At 40.6% G+C, this 23,575-nt stretch overlaps 1 long non-coding RNA gene across 1 annotated transcript; it reads right to left on the reverse strand.

Annotated features, from left to right (window-relative positions):
- Positions 1-3,541: 3,541 nt before the first annotated feature.
- LOC138917456 (uncharacterized) lies at positions 3,542-23,261 on the reverse strand. Its single transcript, XR_011425511.1, has 3 exons — positions 23,156-23,261; positions 10,354-11,003; positions 3,542-8,219 (listed from the first exon to the last, which is right to left on the reverse strand). It is a non-coding gene; the product is annotated as an uncharacterized lncRNA (long non-coding RNA).
- Positions 23,262-23,575: the final 314 nt, after the last annotated feature.

Below are 23,575 nucleotides of genomic sequence, written 5' to 3' on the forward strand. Positions count from 1 at the left end.
GGATAACCTGATACACTCCAGGAAACATCAGGTTGTGGGTCAGAGGCCTGATGCACCAAGAAATAGATGCATAAAATTACCAGGGCTGCTCAATTTGCATGATTTAGATTCTAAGGGTAGTTTTGACAGTGATGGGCCATGAAACAGCTGCTACATTTCCAACAGAAATATAGCAATGCAGTGAGGGCAAATTACCACCAAGAGTTTATGGGGTAGTTTGGGGAACAAGATGTCACACAGGCTAATTCCTCAAAATTCCACTCCATTTATTATGACTGTCAACACCTGGTTTTCCTAATTGGCCATCACAGTGTTTCCCAGTGAAATGTAGCCTTGCGTAACTGATATATGGGAAACATTGAGAGACTGCAATGACCCAAAGCATCCCCATGCAATGGGAGTCGGGCGGTATGGCTGCATTTAAACATAACTCGGAGAGATGTTTTTTCAAAGCTCCTGTTAAAGCAATCATAATTGCCATATTTTTTTAACTTCCTCATGTGGCTTCCCACTCCCATTTTTCTGGTGGCCAAGATATGAAGAAGGGCAAGGGGAGAGATTTCTGTTCTGATATTGACCAAATCATTGACTAATTTCTTTGACAGCTCAAGATTTACACATTCACCAAAATGTTCAAGTAATGTAAATTTTATATGTCCCATGTCCCTATTTCCCATTGGGGGAATATTGGGAGTAAATGTTATTCTAAATCAATTACTTAGGAAAATAGAATTTTAAAAAAAAGCCATTGTTCTAACATTTTATTCTGTTCCACCTTGAGGAACCTCAGCAAGGACTAGTAAAGAGAGCAAATTTAAATTTGATTTGCCTGTCTGAATGATTAGACACTATTGGTCAGAAATATGTTCAGCTCAATTAACAGCAAACTGACTGACAGTCATTTAAACACATAAAGATCTGTTTGTCTCTCATATAAGAAGTCTACAGATAAGCAGTTTGAGGTCAAAAGGATGCCTTCAAGGATCCAAATTTTTCTGTCTTCTTGGTCCACCGTCCTTGGGATGGTGTCTTTTGGCCTCATGGTAGTGACAGAGCTGTATCTCCAACATTGCATCCATGTTTTAGGCAAGAGAAGAGAAAATACTAGCAAACTTCTACTTACATCTCATTGGCAAAACTGCCACATGGCCAAATCTGTCTGTAAGGGAGGCTAGAAAATCAGGTTTTTAGCTTTTTAAACCTCTGAAGGATAGAAGGAAATTGGGTCGACTAACCTAGAGTGTATTATTACAGACAACATAATAAATAGCGGATCTCAGGATTAATGTGTCCTAACGGGTTTCAGCCAATATTGTCAAGGGTCTCCCCTGTTATAGGTTCACATAAGCAACCAATCATGATACAATGTGATAAAGACCGAATGCCAAGTGTGTAAGTAGAGCCTTTTGTTTTGTTGGAGGGGTGGAGGGAAGGCTTTACTGACTAGGTCAGTGCTTCTATAGCTTTAATGAGATTTTGTTAAAATGCAGATTCTGGTTCAGTGGATCTGGGGAGATCTGAGATTCTGCATTTGTCTCAGGCTCCAAGGAGATGCCAGTGCTGCTGGTCCATGGAACACACCATTAATAGAAAGAGTCTAGGTAACATGTAAATAGGGCTGAAAACATGAGTAAGAATTCACCAAGTGAAGAAAAGAGAGGAGGGCACCTGTGGCTGAAGGAAGAGCATGCACAAATGCACACACGTATCCCCATTTATGCAGTCCTTTGCCACACTATTTATAAATTATCTTCTTTAAATAAATATATACACATATGGATGGGTGGACAGACAGACAGGTAGGTAGATAGATAGACAGATGTTTACAATAGCGGATATTATTTATTTAATCAAGTGCATTATACATTCTCTTGGCCAGTGAGTGTTAATGTAGATTCTCAGCCACTGAGCACCCTGCTACACTCTCCTCATTCAGTGCACTGGTTTTTCTCTTCTGTGACCTTTCCTTCTGCTATTTATGTTGTACACTAGGAAACAGGTTTGACACATAATGATTGGTGAAGGACCTGCCAGTACTCATCCTGGAACTGTCCAAGAAAACAGAAGAAGAATACCATGTTAGATGTTAAAAAATAGGCCACACTGCTTGAGTCACTTCAAGACATGGTCAAAGGCACAATCAATAAAGATCATTCCTTAAGTGTTATGAGGTCTATCATAGCATGACTCAAGCTTGGGACGATTGACCAACAACTGTGTGACCCATGGCCTGGAAGAAACTATGGCCAGAAGGATGTCATGAGTTCAGGAGATTTGAGAACATCTGAAGAGCCATTGTCAGTGCTTGGTGCCAGATACACCTCTCTGGGGAGAAGCTCAAATGACCCCACATAGGGTTGGTTTAGGTAGCATTTCCATTTCCAGGAGCTCATCCTCCACACTAAATGAGGAATGCCATTATGGGGCACATTTAGTGACTAGCAAGTAGTTTGAGGTTCTGGAATGTGGGACAAGAGAGGAAGAGTGATAGTAGATGAGGTTCCTGTCATCTCAAAATTAGATTGGTTTATCCATGCTGAGACCCACTGAGCCTATGGGCAGTGGGAAACTATCAAAGTCTGTAAACAACGGAATGACATAGTGATGTCTAGGCTTTAGAGGGGTATCTTTGTTGATAATGCGATGGATGGATGCAGGGAACGTATAGCAGCTAACCTGGGAAGTTAGGGAGGTCAGGTAGGAGAAGAGAGAAGAAGAGACCCTGAACCAGAGCAGTGACTATAAGAAGGAAGAAAAAGAGCAAGATGTCATGGTCATGTCAAAGGTAGGCTCAATCAACAGAGTAATCTTTAAGATGTATGGCTGAGAGAAAAAGAGAAGTTGAGGACGACTCTAAGACCAAGTAGCAGTTTGGACCAGCATAATGTGTTTTTTTTCTATTTGCATTTGAAGGCCTTCAGTTATTCACAGTCCCTGTACACCCATTTGCCTTATTCTTGGCCACTTCGTTTATCTCTGACACCTGCCAGAGCTTGAAAGCTTTTGAGATAGAGTACAAGGGTTTTGGCTTGGCCAGCAGGATGAATGATAGAGCCTCTAACTGAGAGTTAATACAGCAGAGAAGCAAGTCTGTCGGAGGAAGATAATGCTGGATGGAGGTTTACCAATAAAGAGAGGAGAGTGGTTTGGCACTCATGGGTCGAGGACTAGCCTGAACCTTGATTCACTTTTTCTGTAACCTTGAGCCAGTTCTCTTGGCCTTCCAGTAGCTATAAAGAAGAAGAAAACATCCACCGCCCTGTGAATAGCTCCCCAAAGTCACTAGGCTCATAACATTGATTCTGGCCCAGTACACATTAATCAGTGTTATCTCTTCCTCCTTACAGGCATTTTTACAAGTCCTCATTTCCCTGCACATTCAGCTCTCTCGACTCAGAAAATATGTGTTGATAACCCAGACTCCAATTGCTTCCCCAGAGCAATGCCACCCTGTGAAATCAAAACCAAGAGAGCAGAAAAGACAAGCCTGGGTGTATCAAATTTCTCTGGAACCCACCAGCCAATTCTCAGTACGCAAGAATTTTTAGAAAAAGTTCAGTGTTTATTTTCATGGTTGCACTAAAGACCTCTGGAAATGCCACAGATAACCACAGCACCAATAACTGCTTAATTTATTACATTTGCACATGCAGAAGGAAAGAAACCAATCCTGGCATAGAGACAACTATAAACAAATGTAAATTACAAACCAGACAGTGAAATTGGAAATTGAAGGAGAAAAAATCCAAAATCCACCTAATGTTTTCCCGTTACCATGTAGCATTGTTATCAAACCCTTTTACTTTTTATTTCTACTAATCTGAAGTCCCTCTTCAGTTAGTGAGCTTTTCTTTCTTCTCCTTATGCATTCAATTTAAAAACTCAGGCGCTGGGCTAGGCACTGGGGATGCAAAGATCAAATAAGACCCTGCCCCTAGTCGAATCATGGTTTAATCTTGTACCTTGTGCAAGGTTTAGGTGTCAAAATAATTTTTAATGAACACATCAGTGGATTCATTTAACCTATTAAATGTCTCAACCCTTTTTTTGCGGAGAGGGGGCTAGGCGGGGCAGTTTACTCTTTTTAATGAGGAATTGAAAATAAACTACAGCTGAAAGTAGAAAAAAATCAAGTTCTATATCTTGTAATGTTATGATCATGCATTTTGGTTCCTAATTATCTCACATTTATTTCCTCAAGCTGAGGGATCTTGATTAGGTCAAGTGTATAAGTTTAAATATCTAAACTGGAAGCAAACAGGTGAAAATTTTTTTCCAAGTGGCACAGCTGTCATTTTCCTCCACCTGCTAATGGTAGCCTCAGTAGGCTAGAGCTAAACTCATAGACTTCTATTTGAAATCAGAATAGTGAAAATATTTTTTTCGCAGCTTCCTGAGACTCTAGACCTGATTTGTGTCACCATCTACTCTCATTTAGACCAATGTCAAAACCACCTAACTGGTGTCTTCACATCCTCTCTTGAGCCCTCCATCCCACTCTCCACACTATAAGCAAAGTGGTCTTTTGAAAGCACAAGCTAATTATATTAACTCAGTGCTTAAAAGCCCTCATTGCTCTTGGGATACAGATCAGAATCCTTAATATGGCCCTATACCCAACAAGACAGACCCATCGCCGTGTCACCACACTCAGCTTGTACCATGCTTCTCTTTCCTCTATTATTTGCTCTCATTGCAGCATATAGCTCTCTTTGAATCAATTATCACGGTGTAATTTTTGTTATTTTTAAATCACTTGATGACCATCTCCCTCACTTGATAATCAACAACAAGAGAGCAGTGACTACGTCTATTTTGGCTCATAGCTACATCCCCAGCTTAAAGCCTCACACACAAAAGGTGTTTAATATATATTCATTGCATGAATAAAGGAGTACATGAATAAATGATCAGTTGTTCGCTCAGTCACCAGGTGCTGTGTTTAGTAGTAAGAAAACCTATTTTAGAGATGAACACTGTCCATTTTGTTTACTCTACAGTAAATATTACCTTCTAAATATTTCAGCGACTTGATGGTAAGTTATCAAGGTGGCCTGTGAAAGGATTTGTATTTCTACTATTCCAGAAGAATGGAGGGAAAGGGGAAGCATAGTTAGCATCTGCTGTCTGTGAAATTCTCTGTGACTGTCTGCTTTTACCCAGTATTGAATGAATCCTTATCTCTCTAGAAAAGCACTGTGTGTTCTGTCTGTAGAAATCATGAATTTTTTTATATAGTCAATCATTTTACAAATAACGTTGCAGAAACATTCTTGCTTGCTTCAATTTCATTTATACGTGGGCCCACCTTTTGTAGTTCAATAGTTGTGATTCTAACCACATCGAACCACAAAGATGAATAAGATTCACTCACTGTGCTTGAAGAGATGTAAGCCCAGCAAGGAGTGGTAAACTCTTAAACAATACAAAGCAATAAGAATTGTAATATAAATGTAAGCAAGTCCTCAATGAGAAGAAATTGGTATGATAGGAGAGTATAGAAATTTATTTTGAGGTTTATATGATCAGAAAATCAAAGAAGTTTATCACACTTGGCCAGGTTCTATGCATACCAAATGAAAAAGAATGTGCTTTCTTTCATGTGTCTAATTAAACCTTGTATCCAGTTAAATTTTGCCCTGAATGACAGCTTACTTTACCATTGCTTTCTATGCAATTTCCATTGCCCTGAATGGTTTTCTTCATCTCTGATCCTTGACTCTTGTCACCAACTCTGTCTATGGCATTTTCCTTCAAGTGACCTCCCAATAATCAACCTTGACTGCTCTAACACTTCTATCTACTGGAGCATGGACAGAACCAATGGATGAACTCCTTACTAATCCTGTAATCCACCCATCCCTCCAACCCAGGCATGACTTGTACATGCTTATCACGTAGGCAGGGAAAAAGACATGAACACAAAATTGAAACACCAACAAATGCAAACGGCATGGTATGAGAGCCCATGTAGCATGTACTTAAGAGCATGAGATCTAGATTAAGAAGACTAAGTTCAAATCTTGGTGCCATCTCTTATTAGCTGGATGAAATGAAGCAAGTTACTTAACTTCATCAGTGACTTGGAATAATAATTCCCATCACATAAAGCTGTAGCAAGAATTAAATGAAAGAATTTATCTAATATGTTTAACACTGTGCCTGGTACGTAGTTGGCACACAGTAAATGATAGGACAATGATGAACAAAAGAATCATAAAGATATGCATAAAATGCTGTGGGAAACCAAATCAAGGTACGGCTGAGACTTCTTAAGAAGGAGTTCACTGAAGAAGAGACATTTGAGCTAAATCTTGAAGGATAGAAGGAAACCAGGAGCGAGATTAGGAAGACGACATTTTGGAGAAAGGAAACATCATAAACTAAAAATAAAAGATAGATTTCAGGCTTAGGAGTCTACAGAAGAAATAAATGATAAGCTAGCTTGAATCAAGGGCTCAGCTATAGATAACAGAGAAGAAAAATCTGAACCAAATCCTGGAGATATTCCTTAGAGCGGGTTTCAAAGTGATGCCGTTAATCATATTAAAGTATTTTATGTGTAAAGCATATGCAATTAACAGCTTGGATTCCATGAGATGGAGCTATAATTAAAGGCTCACCCCCTTCTTTTCCAACATTTATATGGAGCCCTCTAAGTGTTTTACAATCATGTTTATCAGCTACTTCTGTTTTTGAAAACTCCTCTTACCATTTTTTTTAGAATCAAAGTGTACCTTTTCAGGGTCAAACTAAAATTTCAAAGATGTAGACCATGATTTCTCTCTTTACTCAAGTTATGTTGTGTATCGAGGCCTAGGAAGCGAAGTTCTACCAAACTCTTCCCAAAAATGTTTTTGGTCGTTACATTCAAGTAGAACACTCTCCTATAAGCTTGCCCTTTTGCATCAATGTCTGTCTCTGTCTCTCTGTCCCCAACTCTGGCCCTTCTTACTCTCATTGTGTGTTCAAGTTCTTTCACGATTGACACCCTCACTTGTGAGCATCTGATCAATTTGGTATTTTGCTCATGTTTGTTTTCAGCCTCACACACTCCATAAATCACCCAATACTTTCTATTCCATGACTACAGAGCTGACACTTGAGAAACATAGTTTGCTATTTTATTTTCCGCTCCCATTATTCATCCAGCCCCTCAATACGTATTTTTCTTACACATGAACCCAGTACTAAAAATACACATCAGTTGAAGGTTCTGCCAAAATACTTAGTGAATGAGTAATCCAACTTGCCTGAGACCAAAAGAAATGTGGAGGTCCTGAAATAAATCCCTTTGAAATGAATGAACCAATTTGTCTGGAACCTGACTTCATGAAGACATGGCAAGCGTGTGACTATGTGGGATATAAAGTCACTGGGTCAGTCCAACACTGTGTGTACCTCATGTCAGCCTTTAGGATTTGACATCTTTCCCCAAATGCTACAAGTTCAGCCAGTGTTCTTATGCACAGCACAAGCATACTGTAACCCTGTTTTCTTTTTTAAATTTCTTCATAGCTCTAATCTTTATCTAGAAGATTGTGTTTATTTGTTTACTTCCTTATGGTCTATATCCTCCCTCTGGCCCGTAACTCCATAGAGGAAGAGTGGACTATTGTGTGCTGTTTCCCACTGTGTCCCCAGCAATAAATCAGTGCCTCGCACAGGGTAAGTGCTCAAATTTGTTAAATGGATTTTCAAACCCTAAGTCCAATAGGCCAAACTAGTTACTAACTTATTTTGCTTGCATTTCTCCTATGAATAAAATAACGATGAGTATAATTGATGAGTGCCTGCTACGTGGCTGGTACTGTGCTAGCGCACGAAGAGTAACACCACATCGCCCTCCCCGCAGCTACCCTGCATGACCTATACCTCTATTGCCTTTGCAAATGAGAGGCTATCAAAGCTCAGAGAGGTGAGCTAATTCACCCAAGGTCATGTAGCTGGGAAGCAGAAGGCTCAGGGCTTGAACATAGGACTGCTTTACCATGGCTTCTCAGTTTATCATACTGCTACTCCTTATCATCCAGTACGATGTATCTTCTTGAAATTATCAGAGTTTAACCCCTTTGGCATTGATTCTGGGTTGGGGCTAAAGAAAGGAATTGTCAGTTTCAGCGGCTTGCTGCTCCTTTTCTCAGATGTTGCAGAGTTATAGGGACGATTACTCATCCTCCTTCTTCTTATCCCTTCTGGCTACTTCAGTCTTACACATCCTTTGGGAAGAACAAAATAAAATCCATCTCATTTCCAAAACTCATCCATCTTTCCCAGCTACAGTTCTAAGCAAATCTGAAGGGACCCAGGTAAAGTCTCACCATCAAATGAGTCCAGATGCTCTCCCTGCTCCTGAAGGCTTTATTTTACAATGCACCTGAAGTGTTTGCCCAGCTGCATCAAGAGTGGCAAACTCTCCATACAAAAGCAAGCAGGAAGGGAAGTTCGCCCTTTGCCTGCCGACTGGCATTTTTATTTCTGGAGCCCATTCCAAGCCTCAACCTGAGACTTTCAAGATCCACTCACTCTCTCCAAAGAGCCTGGAGTCACAGCCACCACCCATCCAAAGAAGGCAGAATGCTCCTTTTATTTACTTATTTGCTTTAAAAAGAAGTCCTTTGAGTTCATGTCCACATTCTAAATGTATCTTTGCCATTAGATCACCATTATGTTCGTCTTGGCTTTACAGGATGGAGTAAATTCTAAAGAACTTGGGGGACTAAACTTCATGGAGTTTCCCCCGTGCTGATAATTTACACCCTTGCAACACGAACTGAGCCCATTCTTCAAGGCCCAGTAAATGGAACTTCCGTGCAGTATTTTCTGATTATCCACAGCAGATTAATGTCTCCATAGAGTTTGCACAAACTCACTATCTCTTACCACACAAAATAATTGTCTACTTACCCGTTGTTGTTTACCCATCCTAGACTATAATTATCCTGTGGTCAGGAATCACGTCTCATTAATCTTTATATTCCTCACCTCTCACCTGGTGTCTGGTAGATCCTCAAAAAGTGTTGAATGAAGTCTGTATCCATGCATATTATTTATCTATTTCAAGATCCTGCCCCTTCTATTCTTGTGCAGATACAACTCTTATAGGGTCAAATGTCTTTCTTGTGTTGGGCTGAGTTCAGTGTCCCTGACACTTCCACCTTTGGTCCTGGCTTGGCATTCTGAGCCCACCCAGATGAATGAAGTGGGCTCCTCTTTAAGCATCTGAAGACAGCTAATGTGCCCCCCTCCAGGCTGAACACCCTGCCTGCCTCTGTTGAGAGCCTTCATGAGATGGCTTTGAAAATTTAGCCATCCTAATTCCTCTTTCTGGATCATCTCTAATTATCAGTATTCCTCTGAAAGAGGGGTGCCACGCCATGTCCCAGACACAGTAAACAGCACTGAGATTCTACTGAGCTAGGCGCTATATTTTTGCAAATAGCCTTAGTAACATTACATTTTTCAGTATCAGTTCTCTCCCAAGTCTTTATTTTTTTTTAACTGTAGGGGGGTCAGATTTCTGATTAATCCTGCTACAATTAATTTTAAAACCTTAAATGTAAAACTTCCTCTTGGTCAATATTAAAAGATACCTTTCTTATTTGGGATTTTAAGGTGCCTAGGTCTGGAAGATTGAACTTTGAGTACAATCGCGTATTTTGTAGTTATTTGATACCCTCTCTACTTTGAAAAGCCTATAAATGATTAGGTTTTAAACAGTCACATTCTGAGTACATTTCCAGCTCAATACTGGCCTTAATTCACTCCTCTTGGTGATCACCAAGTAGCAGCGACAACCACAGCAGCAGCTGGGCTTTTGTGCCCTGAGCACCAGGCTCTGTGCTCAGCACATGCTTGTCAGCTAGGAGAGACTGGGTTTGCATGATGATAAACAACCCCAAACTCTCGGTGGTTTAAAACATTTATCTTTTGATCTCACTTCATGTCCAATGTGGGAGAGAAGGGGCAGGATTTTGTTCAGCCTGGTCACTGGAGAGCCGGGGGAATGGAAGTTCTTTCTCAACATGTAATTCCTCATCATCACAGCAGAGGAAAGGAAACATGACAATGTTTCTTTCTCATATTTGTTCTTAAAATTCCTTCCCAGAAGTAACATATGCCATTTCTGCTCACATTTCATCAACCAAAACAAGGTACATAATCATATCTAACTTCATTTTTCTAATTTCTGTGTCCAGCCCTTCATTCACTGCCTGACTCAGAGTTGCCACCAAGAAAGTATGTGTTGAATGACTGAATGACTGAATGCATTGAATCTTTAGTTAGGATGCCGTGGGCCCAAGAAACTCCAGCACAAAATGGCTTAAAACATGAGAAAACTTACTGTCTCACCTACTGAGAACTTGCAGAGTGGGCAGCTCCAGAGCTGAGTGATTCTGAAGCTTGGGGAAGCCATTAAGGATCCAGACCCTTTCACCTCCAAGCTGTGTCATCCCCTAAGTGTTCCTTGGCTGCCTCCCCTTCTCCATGGTCACAAGGTGGTCGCAGCAGTTCAGGAGCCATATCCAATGGCAACAGCAACCAGAGAAAGAAGAAATCAACTCTTTTGTGGGATCCTCTTTAAGAAAAAGCAAACCTTTGCCCAAACCAGTCATTGGCAAGTGGAATGGGGCTGCTATGATTGATTTAGTCCAATTAGACCCATGTCCAGGATAGGGGTGGGGTCACTCTCCTCTGAAGTCCACGCCTGTGAGGAGGCGGCTGGATTCCTGAATACAATCGGAGATTTGTTAACAAGAAAGAAGGAATGGATGTTGCGTATAGCACACGAGTCCTCAAGTGTCTTCTGACATAACTTCTCCTTACCATCATAGCTTTGATTCCTCCGGCTTTCTGGGTGTGTTGATGACCTTCTGAGCTTCTCCTTCATCTATTTCATCACCACCCACCACCAGCTTCAATTAAGTCAGAAGTTTGGCATGATCAAGTTGGTTGGCTTTGCAAGGGCCAGATTCATTTTATACAGAATAACTTGATATTGGCTGTGTAAAGCAAACCACATAACATATTCAAGGGATAAATCAAATATAATTTCTTTACAAAATTATAAGGACTACTAGTCTGCCAGCATTTACGTCACCTTAGTTACCACCTGGGCAGGGAGAAGTTACTCAGTGATGTATGATGAAGAGAATTAGAAAAAAAGACTGGCGTGGACTTTTCACTGCATTGATACAGAACTCTTGGCCCTCCCTCATCTCTGCTGAGATGAGATTGCAGGCCTGCTTTGTGACTGTTCTCTGACTGATAAGTCCCTCTTCCTGGAACCTGCCACTCTGTCTCATTCCCCACCTTTCCTTCCACTTCCCTGTCTGGGTCTTAATCGTCCTTTGGGTCACCATTTAAATACTGGTGACCCCCGTAGACACAGTAAGCACCCTGCCCTATGCTTTCAGACCACCAGAAGACTGCCTATCATAGTGCTTATCACACTTTATTTTAAGGCTCATCTTGCTGTCAGTATCTACTCTTAAGACCATAAATAAGTTCGAGAGCCACAGAGACCACATCCATGTGCTCACCATTGCTTAGCAGACAAAACAGGGTCACTGGTCAGTTTGTTACTTCATGAGTGAATGACTGAACAGCATCTATCAAAAGCACAGCACGACATTCTCTCGTATCATCTGCCAGATTCACTGTTTGTAACTATACACCATAGAAGAGAACTTTTCATTGTCTTGCCATGATCCATGGGGCTGGGGCTAAAAAGAGGCCCATCCAATTCCTGCAGGGAGATGGTTTGCCAACATGGTTTATACCCCACTGGCGGAACCTGCGATGATTTTAAGTTGTACAACTAACTCCTTCATTAGTTTTGTGCTCATTTGTATGGTGAGCTTCTGGTGTGGCAAATAATATTTGTTTTCCATTTTCAGCAGTAATTTACTTTCATTTTTGTTTCCTTTTCTAAAAAAATCTTTTAAGTTAAGCTCTCTTTATAATAGCCAAAAACTAGAAAACAACCCAAATGTCCATCAACAGGTGAAGGCATAAACAAATTATGATATATGCAGACAATGGAATATTTTATTAATGATAATTTAACAAAAAGCAGTAAAAGGGAACAAACTATTGATACATGCAATGACGTGGATGAATTTCAAAATCATTATGCTCAAACAAGGCAGGCAAAAAAAGCATATAAATTTATTTAAAAATCTGGAAAATGCAAACTATTTAGTAATAGAAAGCAAATCAATGGTTGCTTGGGCGTAGATGTGAAAGGAGATGTATTAAAAGGGGCATAGCAGAACTTTAGGGGGTCATGGATGTGTTCTTTATTCATTATCCTGATTGTGGTGAAGGTGATGATTGTGGTGATCATGTCAAAACTGATCAAGTTGTATATTTTCAATACGTGCAGGTCATTGTATTTCAACATTTCCTCAAAGTTGTTAGGGAAAAAAGCGAGATCATGTAGAGTTGTGAGGCCATTGGTACAAAGTTTAAATTAAATTCTAAATACAATGGGAAGTTACTAATGGGTTCTAAACAAAGAAAGGACATGGTTAGATTAAGTATTTAGTGTGAAAGAAGCATTTAAGGAATTTTTAAAAAAATCTTGTGGGATATATCCTCACAAATCTCAAAATCTCCCCAAATAAGGTAGACACACAACACCCGACTAATACTTGCCTATCCTGATTGCTAATACTTTGGACTGGTCAGAGTATTTTCCCTCCTAAATGGATAGAGGTCAAAGGCAGACAGGAAAACCACTTTGATCTTAGTGCCCTCTGAGTGAGCAATGAGCAGAAAAGGTTCATCCAAACATCCCTCTTCCCAAAATAGACTGAGGAGGAACTGATCACCAAGGAGGCGGAGCACATCCACTCGGTACTTCCTACATACAGCGCACATCTGTTCTAAGAGTTCTTTGAAAAGAGTTGAGGTACCCGGGAGACTTGATGGAGCGAGTATATGTTCCAGTCCTTTCACAGTGGATGAGAAAGGAGGCAGGAAATATTAGACCAGGAAGTCTGACTTTGATAGCAAGTGAGGACAGCAGGAGATGAATGTGGGATGAGATCAGCCCACATGTGGTCCAGCCTTGCCATTACCCTTTGAGAGAGCACAGGCTGTCTGAGAGCCTCAACGGCCATTTTCTGAGGAAATGAAGCATGAAAAGGAGTGATCGAACATTGAAGATAATCAGAAACTGGGATTTAAAAACTCCTAAAATCTGAAATCACTGTCTTAAAGCTAATGGCTTGCTTAGGCCTTCAGTGTAGCTGTTAATGGCTAAGGATTAAGAAGAAATGAGGGAACGACTCTCCCTCTACTGTAACTTGTTTCTGAGGTACTTTAAAGCACTTGAAGAAGCACTTTTGAACTATCTTAACCTTGTTAAGTTGTCACTGACAGAGCCTTTTTCTAACACCTGACAGCTGGGCTACTGCCCTGGTGGGGGTAGAAATTTTGCACATTATTTTCTCTCTCACTTCATCGGGGCACTGTATAAACAGTCTGACCAAGTCAAGAACGTTGTCAATGCTGGGAAATGCCTCTTAACTCCCGCTCTGACAGGAAGTCACCAGTGTTGGTTTAGCTAATAGAATTTCTTAAAAGTTCCTTTGTTATACAGCGGTGGCAGTTGTCCTTTGTTCTCCTCCTCTTTTAAAGAGACTCACTTTTCAAACAGTCATATTCGGGCACATTTAGGAAGTGCCTCCCGCGCTGGGTCGGAAGCATTCAGGAGGGTGCTGTCTGGATGGAGGAGTGAGGGTGTATGTGGCACCTAGACTATCCGCTTGTGGCTAACAGCTGATTTCTCTGTGGACTTTGTGAAATTGCGCTTCCTTCCATGCCTGAGTGACAAAGCCAAGAGGGATACTTTTAAGTGGAGCCTTGCTTTAAGTGAAATACAAACCTAGGTGAAAGAGCAGACTTTTTGAGGACCTACTGCAAGCAAAAGAAATAACAATTAAAACACAGTTGCTTCTGAAAGTTTCAGACCCAGGAATTGCGAACCATGGTAGTGCCTCCTCCCTAAGATTATAAATTCCTAAAGATGAGCGAAGTGTCAAAGTTGTTCTTTATTCAAGGCCCATAAGAAACATTCCATAATAAGAGGAATGTGTTATTCCTGGGAAAAGGAACACATAGACCCAACTGCAGAAAAAGTCAAAGCCAGCCGTTTACCTAGTTACCTAAAATTCTTCCTAGCTCCTCTTCTCTCCCTCACTGACAGAAGATTTAGATGTAAGAGAAGACAATAAACACAGATTTTCTGATTTTCTGCTTCTGTATAAATAGTCAGAAAATGAGAAACCAACTCGTGGATTCTGGGTTGTTCTCTAGTTTGAAATCACGAAAACATGAGTTCCATAATAGCAGGGATCTCTCTCTGCACTATTTCCTGCTGTCTCCCCAGGGCCTGGCAGCTCATAGATGCTCAATAAATATTTTTTAATGAATTCAAGACAATATATGTGCCTGCTTGTGTAAAAACAAACAAAACAACATGAATTTCTGGAGGCACGTGGAAGAAACAGTAGTTACTTCTGGGAAGAAGTGAGGGGACGGCAGGATTTTATTTTATGTCTTTTTTCATGTTTAAATTTTTTATTATGAGTTTCAATCACTTTTATAATTAGGGTGAAAGACTAGTTAAAAATCATTCAAATTCCCTTGGAGAAATGGCTTCAGCCGAAGCACAAAAAGGCCTTTCCCCTTGAGCTTGGACAGCAGGCTTGCAGAGCGCCCTCCGGAGGCTGAGTTCAGAACTACTTAGGGCGACCTTGGAGGCCCACAGGATGTTGGTGTCAAAGCTTATGGTTTGTAATCCCAGGGGAAATACCGAGGCGAGCTACTTTGAGGGATATTTCAGTCGTATAGACATATCTGTTAAAGAGACAAAATAAAAAGACTTAAAGATGTTTAGCATAAAGAGTGGGGGAATCTGAAGGCAGATTGTCTGATTTTGAGCCTTGTCCCTTCCCTTACTAGCTGTGCAATTGATCTTGATCAGATAATCAATCTTCTAGGCCTCAGTTTCTTCGTCTGTAAAACAGAGAGGATAACAGTACGCAGTTCCTAAGGTTGCTGTGAAGATGGAACAAGTCTGTTGTTTCAGGCACCTAGAATGATGTCCGGCGTCATTACGTACACTCAATGTGCGTCAGTGTTTCTTAACGTAGAGGAGCGTGGAGAAAGGACAGTTGAAAAACATAATGTATATTGATGTAAATTCATATGCATCAGCCTGTCTGGGTTCTTTCCTACGAATATAGAAACTGAATAATACCCTTTTTCTTTCCTTTTGTGCATATTAAGATGCCCTCAATTTGACATAGGTACAATTTCATTTTTCATCGGGTAGGTATAAAGACAGCCCCAAAGGTGAAAAATAAAAGAGCTGATGGTGAAATGAGAGTCTTTGCATGTAAGCAATCATTGAAATATCTTCTCATTTTACCTCCAAACAGACACATTTAAGAGGAAAGACGAGGGAGCAAAAATTCAAACCTGAAAAAAGTGGCTGTACTCACATTGTACACATGACTTGTGCGGCGTTTTGTGAATGTGGCTGTGTTTGTTCACTGAGAGACAGATAATGATAAAGATTTCAAAAGAAACTGTAGGGCGTACTCTGAATGTGGCTGGCTGAGTTGATTCCAGAGCATAAAGCTTCAGTTTCTATGATCTGCCCAATTAGAATATTGTGAAGGCCTCGCCCCATTTCCATGACGATCTCCTCAAGGAGGTAAGCAAAGACCAGGCCAGTCCATGCACCCCTCGTGCTGAAGCAAACTGATATCCCCTCACTGCTCTCTCTGTTTCTAGTCCATTAGATATACTTTCTCTGTCTGCCATTCTCCCCCACAGGCGACATGTTCCTGACAGATCTTTGATTCATCCTTCCCCTCACTTCCCAGTAAAAAGCAGCTACTCCACTCAAAGTACAATAAAGATTATGGGTCAAATCAATCCAAGTGACTTAATTCAAACTCCCCCAGAAATCTTCACTGGGGATCAATTTTGACTTTCTGCTTTGGCTGTTCTCATTGGGCTTTAATCAGAAACACATTTCTATTGTTGCTTAGTCTTAGAGGGAATATTTTTTTAATCTTGTTTTTTTCTCTACTCCTCTTATTGCTGATTTTATTATTTTTTTTACATGGAAAGATTTGACTTTTCTTTTATTCCTTCAAAATAGAGACTTAGTGTACCATGATATAAGACATACAGAATAATTAAAATCAGCTGGCAGGTCTATACCCCCATCTTGTCTCCTTCCGAGTTGCCTGTCCCTTGCTCCCAACAGCTGCCTCCTCTCCCCAGGCTGACCAGCACTGAGGTAGAGCCATGGATCCCCAAGTAACCACACAAGTAGAATCCACCCTTTGACAGGCAACTCATGTTGCCCCACTTTGACTAGCAACCACTGTGTTCACTTAGCAACCGCCCCAGAGAGAAAGGGAAAGGCAGGCTGTCAGTGTGTACAGCAAGAACTGCTCAAGTAAGCCACACCATCTGCACCCGGTCTGAGAAGGTGACTTGTCCCAAAATTGATCTTTGCTTCTTAACGAAGCTGTCAGATGTCCCATGAAATCAGAGACCCTTGGACTTTCCTCCTCAAAAGGAATTCAGAGGCAACACCAACTACACGTGGGCACTCTTCACGAACCAGGTGCTTTCAAAGCACTCTACGTGGATAAACTCATTCAATATCCCAAGAGCCCCATGAGGTAGGTATTATTATTACCCTCATTTTACAGATGAGGAAACTGAGGCTTGGAGACATTAAGTAACCCATCCAAGGTCACACAATAGTAAGCGGAGGCCCTGGGAAACTAAGCAACTAGCTCACGGGTGGAAAATCATCCCTCTAGCGAGTCTCTTCTGATGTCACCCACCCGTGTTCCCCACCCGAACCCCACTCTAGTAAAACTGGCAACTTTGTCCTTCCACTGTTCCCTACACACACTGCTTTCCTATCACCTGCACCACTTTCCTGCTGCCATCTGTTTGTACTGGGTCTCTCCCTGCTGGTCCTCGAGAGTGGGGGCCTTGCCATACCGATCTGTATGTTCCCAGTGCCTCGCACATCCCTGGCACTTAATCCCACTGCAGATGGCTTGCTTCTTTTACGTTAATTCTGATCAATTGGTAGCAAGTACCAGGAATGCTCTGTTGAGGATGCTTCTGAGGAAGTCTGTAATCGTTGAGGAAGGAGTAAAGCACAGCTGTGTGGGAGGGAGGATGGCAATACGTCCCCCACTCATTTGCTCTCCCTGGTTCCAGGGGTCCTCCCAGGGCCCAGAATAGCACACACTCATGTGGTTACATTGTGATTAAATGAGTATTTTGAGTTTGTTCTAGTGCCCTACAGACCCAAGAAGGTTCCACCCATCAACTCCAGTCCTCTCAGAAGTACTGCTGAACGGTGATTCCAACCACCTCATCTGAGAAAAAATCACCGTTTTTACAAATCCTTTTGATTACGAGCCCTGGGAATATCAGTCTCTGGAAATCCCACCAAATCGTAGCAAATCAGAAAAAGACCAGGGCTATGGACAGAGATTTGAGAGTCTCTGTGGATGTGTGGGTTTAAACTCCAGGGTAAGAGATGAGAACAAAGAGAGGAGGCACATCCCTGGGGCGAGTGTCAGGCAGGCAGGGAGGAGGAGAGTCTGCGAGGCCCTGTCAGGGAAGCAGGGGGCTGAGGGAGCTTCGAGGCAAGTGTTCACCCAGTCCATCCATTGGAGAGCTAGGGAGAGCGGTGCCAGGCCCAGAACAGCAAGATCAGGAAGACGCGGCCCCAGGGCACACCCAGGAAGATGCGGTGGGAGCATTGTCTGTAGAGAATTTTAAAAGAACAACAAAATCAACTAAAAAACCATTGCTTTTAATTATTGCCATGCCCTGGCAATTCTAAACAATGCCAGTGATAAAATACTCTTCCCTCAAAAAATCTCTTTAGTCTAAATTCTAATCAATTTTTACAGTTACTGTTGAGTTCTGATAATATATATGTAAGATTCATTCAGTAAATTTTTATTTTCTATTAATGAGCATTGTATTGTCCATGGGAGATAATTCAGAGAATTCTCAATTATGTAATGGCTACCTATGTCTGTTTCTAATGTAAGTTTGGAACGGCTTGGAATTATTTGAGTGTGCTTCAAGCTCAGTGTGTCTCCAAACCCTTGGCACCATGTATTCCTGAGTTTAAACAAATGATCTAAAATTAAAAATCATAATACAGGGATCATAAAGATGAAGCAATGCACCCTGAGTTACTTCAACTCTGCCGATCTCTGTAAACACATGGAGTTTCTATTTGTATTTAAAATTCTTTGACGGCAGGGCCATTTGAAGGCTGCCAGAATTGATCCCAAATAAACAAAGGCATGGATATTATTGCAACTTCTGGAATTTACTGAAGTGGGATTTGAATCTTTCATATCTGACTTTTCCTCTATATCTACTGTCTTGTGTGAAAGAAACTTTTCAACATTAAAATTTTAAAAAATGTTTTTTTAATCAACCATAAGAGACGATAGATTGACAAATGCGGTCATCCTACTATTGAACACGAATATGTGAAAAGATCTATTTTGATAGAATCATTGGCAAATGTGCAGAAGTCAAGGAAACAAATTGTAATACTGTCCTTCATTTCTGTGGTAGACCAGTTGATAAGTATGAGCTTTTCCTTTAGTTCAAAAAATATGGTAATATAATTAAAAGGCATTAATCCATTTTCCTTTTGGTGCATTATAACACTATATTTTTTATATTTTAATTTTTTATATTTATATTTTATCTAATTTTTTATATTTTAACATGAATATATAGATAACGTATATATACATATATATGAATATGAGACACAATAACAAAATTTTTGCTTTCTACAATTCTTTTCTGGCCACTGTTATTCATTCACTTCTTGATTATTACTGAAAACAGGCAGTCATATTGAGGAGTGTTTTCAAAGATGATCTCCTCAGGGTGTGAAATATGCTGGGTATGCCAAGGGCCCTTCAGGGAGAGAGCCAACACAAGCAGACGGGGTTAATAAAAGGGTACAGGTGATATGAAAGAAGTGTGTTCAGACAACAGTGGGAGCGCAAGATTGCCAGTTCTACAGGGGTGAGGGTTGGGTGGGGAGTTTCAGGAAACACTTGGTAGAGAGATTGTTAGCCATGGGAGTTTGTGGTAAGGGCCAGGCTACACTTCCTGTCAGATGAGGAGGTTTGAAAGACAGTATGGCTTCCTCCACTTACTAGCTGTGAGACTTGGGCAAGTCACATAATGTCTCTGGGCCTCCTAAGTAAAGTGAAAAACAAGGGTAATAATAGTACCTGCCTTATCAGACTGTTGTAAGAATTAAGTGACAATCAGGCTTAGAACAGTGCCTAGACACAAAGGGCATACTTAAATAACAGTTGTGAGGAAACCTTGGAGTAATTTCAGTGATGTCAGCCTGTAAAAGGCAAAGGAATGAGTGGGCAGCAGGGATTCAGGTCCCAGTGAATCCAGCCACACTTCCCTGAAGTTTGGCCCTGAATGGATAGAGATGCTACAGAAGATGCAGATAGAAGGATGGGAAGGGACATTGTGTATCCCATCACACTCCCATCCCAAGCTCCAGGCTACTCTAGGGTAGTCTCCCCCACACCCCATCAATCTCTGTCAATCCCATCACCCTGTTTTATTTACTATAGAGTGTTTGACACTATCTGACATCGTCTTGTTTATTTATTTGTTTGTTGTCTTCCCCACCTCACTCTCTTCCACCCTAGAATGTAAATTTCCTGAGAACAGCATCTTGACTGTCTTGTCCATTTCTGCATCTGCAAAGCCTAGAATCGTCCCTGACTGCTACTCAATAAATATTTGTTAAATTAATTGTTCAATTAATGCCATGTATCCTCAATCTCACCTAAAGGGGTGATTTGAGCTCATTTGTCAGCAGAGAGAAAGAATCCAGGAGTGGGAGAAATCTTGACAAACCAGAGAGCAAGAATGATTAGGAGCCTAGGATCAAAAGCACAGGTGGAGGGATGAGAGTGGAAAAGATAGAGAATATTTCTTGCCCTGGATATTGGATTTCATCCAGAGCTGACTAATATCCCTCTAGCTTTCACTCTCGGACAGCTGGGCTCTGATACTCGGGTGATTAGGCACATGCTGCAATTAATCATCTTTATAAAATAGCTCAAAGGATTACACCCAGCAAGTAGCTATCCAACCTCGTTATGGTCCTCAAAGCCCTTCCTTTACGCGTTGGTTTGCTCCCTAAAATAAGCAGACTTTGTCTTCCTCTTTTAGCAACTCTAAAAGATGCAGGAGTGGTTTCTGTGAACCCTGTTTAGAAAGCTCCATATACACATGGAAAGAAGCCTTTGGCTGAGACAGAACAGCTCATCTAAACATAGTCAATGAGTGACTACTCGAATCTCCAGAAAGTGTGGGTAAGAAGTTACAGCTGTGGAAAGGCTGGCAGAAAGGAGAGAATTTCCCTGACCTCTAAGTTTTAACACCAATAAATACACGCCACAAAGTACAGCATTGTGCCTAAAATGATACAGATAATACCTTTCTTATGACATTTGTCCTTAAAATAGTCATTTATCTTTTGAAAGGAATCTCATTGGAACACTGGGCTAAGATAAAATTCAGTCCTTTACAACAATGATGCAGAAATGCATAACGTTCTGGGGCCACAGCGAACTGTATGATAAACAGTAAAGCCAAAACTACAAACATTACCTAAAGAGATTTCTCCAGACTTTGGCAATTGTAAAGAATATAAGTTGAATTTGTTTTTCAGTGTAATTATTATTAACAGTGAAATCAGATAATTTGATAAACAATAAAAATAGGAGCATTTTCTTAGAAAAGTTAGAAGAAAAAGACATCCGATTAAGACTTTAAAAATTTTCTAAAGCCATCCCAGCCCCATGAGGGGCATTCCCGAGTCACATCTAATGCACAGGATCTGGACTCCATTTGCCCTTTTTTGCATTGTAATGTTATATTTTTAAACTAGTATGACCATACATATGAAACAACAACAGAAAATTTTCACTTTCTGCATTTCTTCATTTCCAATAAATATTTGTTTAACTAATTTTTGAATTAATGCTATACATCCTCAATCCCATTTAATGAGCTCATTTGTCAGCAGGAAGAATCCAGGAGTGGGGGAAAGCTGACAATACTGGAAAGCAAGAACCACTGGGAACCCTATTCCCAATGTTTGCACTAATTTGTTCAACCAGCACTTATCAAGCTCCTCTCCTGTGTTAGGCCTTTTTATAGACAGTGGAGATAGAGAGGTGAACATGATGAAGATTCTGCCCTCCTGGATGAGCTCATCTATAGAGAAGGTAGATAGAGAAGAGAGAAGCTGCAGACAGAGCTCTGGAGCACAACAGTTAGAGTCCAACAGAGTAGCAGAAACAAGGTGAAGAGACTGAGAGCACCTTGTATGATAGAAGGGAAACAGGAACTTGGCATCATGAAACCTTTCAAGATCATGGCTTCATGGAGGACATGGCCAACCCAGGCAACTGCTATAGCAAGAGACCGAGCACAATGAAGACAAAGAATTGGCCACTGGGGCTGGCCCAGTGGTACAGTGGTTAAGTTCGTGTGCTCCAATTCAGCAGCCGGGGGTTCCACAGGTTTGGATCCCGGGTGTAGACCTACACACCACTCATTAAGCCATGCTGTGGAGGCATCCCACATACAAACTAGAGGAAGATTGTCACAGATGCTAGCTCAGGGCCAATCTTCCTCAAGCGAAAAAAAAGAGGGGGGGGGGGGGGAGAATTGGCCACTGGATTTAGCAAGATTTCAGTGAGCAAAGACATTGAAAAGAACAAATTCAGTGGAGTGGTTGGGGCCAAAAATCATCTAAAGAAGGACATGGAGAGTAGTGGGAGGTGAGAAGGTGGAAACATTATGTTTAAACAACTCTTTTAAGGAGTTTTGATATAAAAGAAATGTAAAAGATGAAGCTAGTGTGGGAACTAAATGAGTCCACTTCAGAAGACAGTAAGCCACAAGGACAGGGGTAAAACTGGAAATCTCGGACACGATACCTCTGCTCAGCTCCACTGCAGCCTCTTCCAATTTTTCAAGAAAATCTAGCACAGCATTTTTTTAAAAATCTCCCAATTGTACATATTGACTCAATTTATTTTAAAAATTCATTGTGACAATCAAACAAGTCACATCTGCAGGCCAGATGTTTCAACAAGTGAAAACCCCTGGTCTAATGATTATAACTGGAAGGGAGGGAGGATGCCTGTGTTCTGCTCTTGGTTCCACCTCTCTTCTTTTTCTAAGTAATATCCACCTCACATACTTACTTTCCTATATTCTGTTCTAAAGTGGAAAAAATTTTAACCACTTGATTTTTGTCTAAGTGATACCAAATAACTAGTTTTCCCTTTTCTCAGTCACATTGGTGAGTTGTTTTGATTTATTCAATTAAATCTTTATTAAACTACCAATAAACAAGCAGAAAAGAAAACTTAAAAAGCTATATTTACCTTTTGTTTCTTTTTTGTGAGAACACCCAAGATGTACCCTCTTAGCAAATTTCAAGAACACAATACAATATTGTCAACTGTAGTCACATTGCTGTTGACAAGTTCTCCAGAACTTATGCATCTTACATAGGTGGAACTTTGTCCACCTTGACCAACATCTCCCCATTTCTTCCTTCCTCGGCTCCAGGAAACTATCATTCCACTCTGTTTCTGTGAGTTCAACTATTTTAGCCTCCACATATAAGTGATATCATACAATATTTGTCTTTCTGTGACTGACTTATTCACTTAGCATAATATTCTCCATATTTCATCCATGTTGTCACAAATAGCAGGATTTTCTTCTTTTTTAAGGCTGAATAATATTCCATGGTGTAGGTATATATATGTATATATGTGTCTCATATTTTCTTTATCCATTCATCCACAGATGAACATTTAGGTTGTTACCACACCTTGGCTATTGTGAATATGTGGTGAATATTTCACAATGTATACATATATCAGGTCATCAGGTTGTACACCTTAAATATATACAATTTTTTATTGTCAATTATACCTTAATAAAGCTGGGGAAAAAAGAATGGTCAGAAATCACCTGTAGCATACATACGTACTCCATGTGGGTGAGGGGATGAGGGAAACTGTGTATCTGGGTAGTTTCTTGGCATTCCAACAAATTGAAGATGCTCTACTGCTGTATTGTGTGCCCTGCACCATTCTATAAAGCCAAATACATGTGTATTAGATTAAAACAAAAATCAATAACATTTACCATGGCAGCAAATAAAACATCAAATGCTTAAGTGCAAATCTAACAAAAGATGGGCAAAACCTCTACACAAAAAAAACCCACAAAACATTACTAGGAGAAAGTAAAGATGATATTAAATAGATGGAAAGATAGTCCATGTTCTCTGATTGGAAGATTCAATATGTCAATAATATCCGTTCTTTCCCAATTAACCTATTGATTCAATAGCTGGCGTTGAGGCAGGCAAACCCAACCAAAGTCCCAGAAGGATTTTCTCATGAAA

This window comes from Equus caballus, chromosome 14, assembly GCF_041296265.1.
Source record: "Equus caballus isolate H_3958 breed thoroughbred chromosome 14, TB-T2T, whole genome shotgun sequence".
Lineage (NCBI taxonomy): Eukaryota > Metazoa > Chordata > Mammalia > Perissodactyla > Equidae > Equus > Equus caballus.